This window comes from Myotis davidii, unplaced genomic scaffold (assembly GCF_000327345.1).
Source record: "Myotis davidii unplaced genomic scaffold, ASM32734v1 scaffold592, whole genome shotgun sequence".
NCBI lineage: Eukaryota > Metazoa > Chordata > Mammalia > Chiroptera > Vespertilionidae > Myotis > Myotis davidii.
The window spans coordinates 2,191,732-2,198,956 of NW_006284844.1; positions in this window are offsets into that span (position 1 = coordinate 2,191,732).

Genomic DNA, 7,225 nt, shown 5'->3' on the forward strand with positions numbered 1-7,225 from the left:
GTGCATTCTTCTGGAACTATTTTATGTTGTATTTGAGTCATCTGTGTTGATGGCTTATTTGTTTTCATTGCTCTAACACATTCCATGGCAAGAATACATCTTTTTAATGCATCCTCCTGTGGTTGAATCTTTATGTTTCTAAATTGCTGTGGCTTTCTCCTGGGGTCCTCACTCATACGCCTCTGAGCAGAGTGACTCAATTACAGGGTGTGTTTTTCCTAAACTTGACCAGGTAAACCGTATTGTTCTTCAAAATACTTACACAAGTATATATCCTCACAAGCAACGAGTCATGGTTCCATCAGTCCTCCACAACTACTGTTGAGTTTTTAATTTTTTCAAATAGGAGTGCAAAATATTTTATGACTGCGGTTTGACTTTTATTTCCCTGATTACCAGAAGTTTGCACATCTTTTCATGTGTTTGTGAATTCAGTCTTTTAAGCCCTTGTCCTATGAATTTCATTACCGCTTCTGCACATGTCCAACAACCATTGTGTTCTTGATATTGTAATTGTACAAGTTGATATTTACATACTTGATGGCCGTTCTGTTTATCAAGGCCCAGTAACACTTAAAATAAGACAGATTCATTTGAAGTTAATTATATACTAATTAGCCAGGAAATCAGTAATTTTGTAATTCTCCATATACTAGTAGATACTTACTGTAGATCTTTTTTTCCTGTGTTTAAAGGGAATTAATTATGTTACCATTTCTTGTTAAAAAATACTGAGAAACATCCATGATGCCATATTCTTCCATGATCTTCAGGGATACAGAGGGCACTACCATCTTGGGACATACAAACAGTTCAACCCAAATAGGAAATCTAAATGACTTCAACACACATAGAAATTTTTGAAAAATACACTTCTGACTTCAGATCATGTTCCACAAAATCTAGAGTTCTCATCCTGGCCAGCAGGTCTTCCTTCCCACCCTCACTTCTTCCCAAGTTCCCCTTCCTTGTAGAGGCCAGCCTCTCTGAGAGGCAGTCACCTCCGAGCTGCCCATCGTCTGGTGCCACCATGGTACTCCCCTGGGGCTGCCAAAACCCCCTCCAGGATCTTCTCAAGGACTGATAACCCAACCCCAAAGTGTCCATATTATTTTCATTTTCTTCATAATACATTTCTATCTACACTAGAGGCCCAGTACACAGATTTGTGCACATTGAAAGGAAATTAATTAGAAGAAATATTTTAGAGGCCAGGGAGGAACTGCAGGAGGGTTCCAGGGTGTGTCCGGCCCATCTCACCCAGTCCTGAAAGGCTGACCTCAGCAGCAAGCTAACCTAACAGAGTGCCTGCTCCCTGGTGGTCAGTGTGTATCATAGTGACTGGTTGAACGGTTGAACGAATGGACACTTAGCATATTATGCTTTTATTATATAGGATTTCTATCATAGGATACTGTCCCTTTTAAACTCTTTATGGTGTGTTTCACTGTATGAGAACATAGGTCCCACGCATGCCTGGTGCCTGGAAGGCCTGGGGGGCCAGTGTGCAGTAAATGTGCTTCAGAGGGTTAGTAGTTCAAGGACCTACAAGAGGGCATGCACTTTTTTCATTAAAATGTTAAATCCTGGCCCTCCTGGTGTTGCTCAGTGGTTGAATGTCGACCTATGAACCAGGAGGTCATGGTTTGATTCCTGGTCAGGGCACATGCCTGGGTTGTGGGCTTGATCTTCAGTGAGGGGTGTGCAGGAGGCAGCCAATCAATGATTGTCATCATTGATGTTTCTATCTCTCCCTCTCCCTTCTTCTCTGAAATCAATAAAATAGACACACACACACACACACACACACACACACACACACACAGATAGATGGATACAGATTGTATCTATACCTATCTCTATATATCTATATCTACATATCTATCTCTATATATCTATATCTAATCCAGTCCTAAGCTAGGAAAGTGTACTAGTGATAATCGTCTTGTGAGGGTGGCTTTTGTGACCAATGCAATGCAATTCAATTCACTTTGTATATGTGGGGCGCCACACATTGGCTTTACATTGAAGAATGGCCCCACGGGACTAATCAAAAGGCATTTGAATGGCAGACACAGGACTGTGATCTTTGCACACGGAGGAGAAACGTGCTGGAAGGGAAGCTGCCGGCACCCCGTACAATGGACTAGAAGCTTCCATGGCCCCCTTATCTGGCAGTGAGGCATCAGCAGTAGCTGGGCAGGGCGGCCTGCAGGAATGGCAGCTCAAAGTCACCATTTTTATTTATTTTTTTACAAAAAACACCCAATTAATCTAGTTCACTCAAGAATGTGGATGCCACAGACATTCTGGAAGCAAAACAGTCTTCAAAGCAGCTTTCTCTTTCTTTGCCAAAGAAACCATTCGACACGGAGACCCAGACCATGGTCAGTGGTGTGGGTCTTTGAAGATATATTTCAATGCTAAAAACAAATGAAGCGGGAAGGCTCATTAGCTGTTCATTCTTGACTTGGATGTTTTTTAGACTATGAAAGTGGCCTTTCGTGTGAAATGGTTCACATTAACGCATGAATAACGTGGATGTAATACGCTGTAGAATCAAACTGCATTTTTCAATCTGATTCTATAGTTTTTTAAAAAACACACTCATAAATCAGACGATGCGCTGCCTCTTATCTTTGCAAACACTTGATCCCAGATGTGACTAATTAGCAGCATGAGCAAGTTTGCTCGGGGAATGTTTGTGTTGCCCGGGAAGATGCATCATGAGCGAAGGAGCTACGAAGGACACGTGTCTGGGAAAGGCCACGGATCGGGTGGTTAGCGTTGCTTCCTGAATGTCAGATAAAGGCCTTCTGTGGAGATGATTATTCTTTTGACGAGTATTATTACTCTGTTATTCTTAGCATTAACATTCGAGCATTTGCGTGGTGTTTATACTTTAATGTATGTAGGGATACAGAATGTGTACTTAGTGTCACCAGTAACACCATCGTTTATTGATGAGGAAACTGAACCTCTAAGGAGTTAAGTAACTCAGGAAGGTCATAACTTCTGACTCTAACACCTGAGACATTCTGCTCCAGGTGTCGGAAGGCCCCGGCCTGCATATATATTGTTGTCACTCTAAACTCTTGAGAAATTGGAATCTTTCAATATTTCTTAAAGTGCTATACAAAGATGGCATAGAATAATTAGGGCCTAAGCACACCCAACTTCGCCAAGGTGACCTGAATTGAGGACAGTCCCTTCCATCTCTAATTAAAGGATCGTTCAGACCACATGGACGTTCCCGAGGTCAGGGCATCCATTCATTTTTGTAGTTGTGAGTCTTCAGTGATACCACTGACCTAGCGCAGAGCCCATCTGAAGGGGGAACAGGTAGACCTGTAGTCTTCTATTGCAGGCTTGTTAGGGTTTTCCTGTCTCTATCCCAGGATCCTACTCAGCCACGAATTGCAGCTGACAGAATATTTGAACGGATGAATAGGCGAAGTATTCAGTGCACACATTACACCAAAGTATTGTTGACCAACCCCAGACCAAGAACAAGCTGAGGTGTGTAGCTGAGGCGAGCCCTGCTTCTAATGAACAGCTGGTGGGTATTCTGGGTTATACACAGAAATGACTAAGGAAACCCCACCGTGCCTCACAGCCCCTCCCCCAGGACATGTATGTACCATGTGGTATTCGTCTTCTATCTTTAGATAAAGTTCAAAGCCACTTTCATTTTCCACACTGAGAATTTAGTTAAATTCTGAACAAGTTTGCTGGGTAACCTAGTCTAAACTTTCAAACTACCAAACTAAAGACGTTCAGTGTGTTGTTTTAGTCAACTGTGCTTTGGAAAAGAAAAATAAAGCCACCACATGGAGACAATTACAGTAAAATTGAGGGAGACAGATATTATATTATTTAAATGCGCAGTTTAAAACTACACATTGAAAGTTATGGCCCATTAATGTAAATTATCTGGCGGTGGAAATATCTAATTATCTCTCCCAGATAACAAATATGAGTGTAAATGTTTCAACCTAATCAGAACCTGCCGGGAGAGAAGCTACTCAATTAGGAACCCGGACTCTGCCCCAGCATTGAATTGTCTATGAAACCCACCCAAGGAGTCTCAGGTGTACCATTTCTGGTCCTCTTTTCTAGAACAAGAAAAGAAAAATGTATCCCATGTCTTGTGTTGAAATATTTTTATAAGAGCAATTATTTGATGTGATGAGTGACGGGGTGTGTTGTTTTTTTGTCCAACTCGAAACTATCACTGCTCCCAGGAAAATGCACCCCCCAAAGTGAATAATGTATAAGTTAATTTCAAGGATTGGTTTCCACCCACTGGTTTCATGTCCACATTGTCAACCTCTTACAGTTAAAGGCAAACAGAACGTTGCGAGCCTCCATTGGAAATACTATACAGACCGAAACAGATAACACTGTAATGCCAGTACGAATCCGGACACCCTTTAGAGGGGGCGGCTTGCCCGTGCTTCATGGAGAGGCGTTTCAGACTTGGCGCTGATATGTTTCTATGGTAACATGTTTCAGGCCTGCAGTACCAAACCTGAGCACCAAGGAGGCCAAAGTCCTAGGTATTCAGCCATGATCACAAAAGCACCACTCGGTTAAGAAAATCATTGACTATTCCCCAGTAAGGATCCTGAAAATAAAGACTCCTGATAGAATGGCCATGGGAAAACTTCCTGTGCTCGTGAAAAAAAGCAAAGTGTTTGGTCAACTCCCCCAATGTGGGATGCATGCTCGTGTTTAACTAATTGAAAAACACAGCGTTAGCATGTGTTTCATAGCCCTGTCCAATGTTAACGTGAAGACTCTGACAGGTGCGGGACCTTAAATTAGTTGAGCTCCTTTGGAAGCAAGACACATGGTTCTTGTAGGACGGCCATAAGGATAGGAGTTCCTTGTGAGGATTCTCAAGAGAAAACAGTGCTGTCACCTGCACAGTGGGACCAAACAGGACAGTCACACAGCCTGGTGTCCTGAAAACTAAATATCACTGAAGAACTAGGCGGTGGCCAAGACCCAGCAGTGTAGTAACTACATCATCGTCACTCCTGTCTCTAATTTCTGCCTCTGAGGTTACTTAACTGCGACCCCTCTTCTCCTCCCACACCATCTACTCCTTACCAGATGGTTCTCCCTGCATAATGCTGATCCGGCAGGTCCAACAGGTGACTCACCTCGGGGGTCTCCCTGGGGGCGGAGGGCACCCCAGGTTGTCTTGAGGTCAGAAACCCATCTCGTGTCCACTTGGCTATCACAACCAGGTTCCAAGCATGTGGAGCTCTGGGTCATAATTCCTCAGAAGAGGGCTGTGCAAAATCTTTTCCAAATGTTTCTGAAATTTGAAGGCATGCGTGTTTCTGGCATACTTGGTCTTTCCCAAAAGATTGCTGCAACTTTAAAGGACTTCACAGCTCACGATGAGTAGAATCAGTGTTTCTGGTCTTTTATCATGCCATCGACCCACATGGGTCCCATCATACTAAGACAACATTAAAATGTACCTGGAAGTACCATGTTTTTGGACAGCTCTGTCTTTACATATCTGCTCCCTTTGCCTGGAATGGCTCTCATCTGCGCTCCGACGTGGTTAGTTCCTGCTCATCTTCAAGTTTCAGCTCCAGGACCAGGGCAGGTTCATATTGTTTTCTGCCCGTTGAGCATCTCTTCCTCCTTTTCATGATACTTTTCTTTGGAGAACCACTGTTCTTACTCCAGCTGCAATGGCCAGATGCTGCAATGACCAGAGGAAGCTGACCCTGTGCTTGGCGCCGAGACTGACCATGTTTATCAGGCAGGACTTTCCATTCTCTTGGCCATGTGTTTGGATCAAGAGTAGACATATGACCCAAGCAAGAACTCTCATTCATCTGGGGCCATTTTGTAGAATTATTCGGGGAAACGTTTTGTTTTTATAAAGTTGATTAACTGGTAAAGTAGAGGCCTGGAATTTTCCATGGCCCACGTGTGAAAAAGCCATCAGAGACATACCTGGAGGTGAGAGAGAAGAGAGATCTGGGAACATGATTGGAGTTCCTGGATCCAACTATAACTGAATGCAAAATGCTCCGAAATATCCTTTATGTTTAACAATTTTGTCCTTTTTTTTTTTTTTTTGGCTCATTTGAGAATGATCTGAACTTTCTACTACCTGCAATATAAAGAGACCAAATTAATACAGGTTGTTTAGGCCGGATGCCTTCTTATACCCTGATCATGCTGTATCACACATGCTTTCTCATCTCTTCCTGCAGGAGACTGTGAGCTCCTGGAAGGCTGGCCCTGTCTCATGTTCCTGCGCCAGTGCCTGACGCATTGGCTGGTATATCCCTGGCATTCATCATTATTTGGTGGACAGATGGAAGAAAGATGAATAAACTTTCTAGCTGTTGGATTAATAATGGTATTTTCTGAATTGCTAAATATGTCCACTTTAGTCCCCAAAACACCAAATTTTCATTATGATCAGCACAATTTTGTTTCTTCATCAAACCTCAGATTTTCCTCTCTTCATTGTTTCACCACAAAGAATATCCAACAAATTTAGCACTGTGTTTTCTCAGGAGAATATAAGTATCATTTTTAAATCTTCAGTCCGTAGATCCCATTTCATTGGTTCAACAACAGTGAACACTTTAATAGAGAGAGAAATGAGGCTGATGAGGGAAGCAGGGCCTGGACCGTGGAGGTCTCCATTTCTATGCTAAGCAGCTTGGGTTTTATTGTGCAGGCAATTTGGAGCCATCGAGGAGTAACCAGGCAAGATTCACATTTTAGAAAACTCATTGTGGAGGGTTCAGGATGTGGGGAAGGAACCCAGATCCCTAACCTGGAGGAGACAGAGGCCGGCTGGGCGTGCCTGTTCTACCCTCAGCAGTGAGAGTGAGACGGGACGCGAGAGGTAGATGCAGGTAGGAGATGAGAAGAGAGACCCAAGATGACCTCAGATTCCTGGCTTGGATGATAGCCATTCATTAAGATTTTTTTCAAAAAGTAAAATAACAAATCTGAGAAAGAAATTAATTTGATTCTGGACATGTCCATTTAAAAAAAAAGGAATTTGCAAAAAAAATAAAAAGTCTTGTGAGCACCCAACTAGCATGGCTCAGTGATTGAGCCCCGAACTATGAACCAGGAGGTCACGGTTTGATTCCCCATCGAGGCACATGCCCCAGTGCGGGCTCGATCCCCAGTGGGGGGCGTGTAGGAGGCAGCCGATCCATGATTCTCTCTC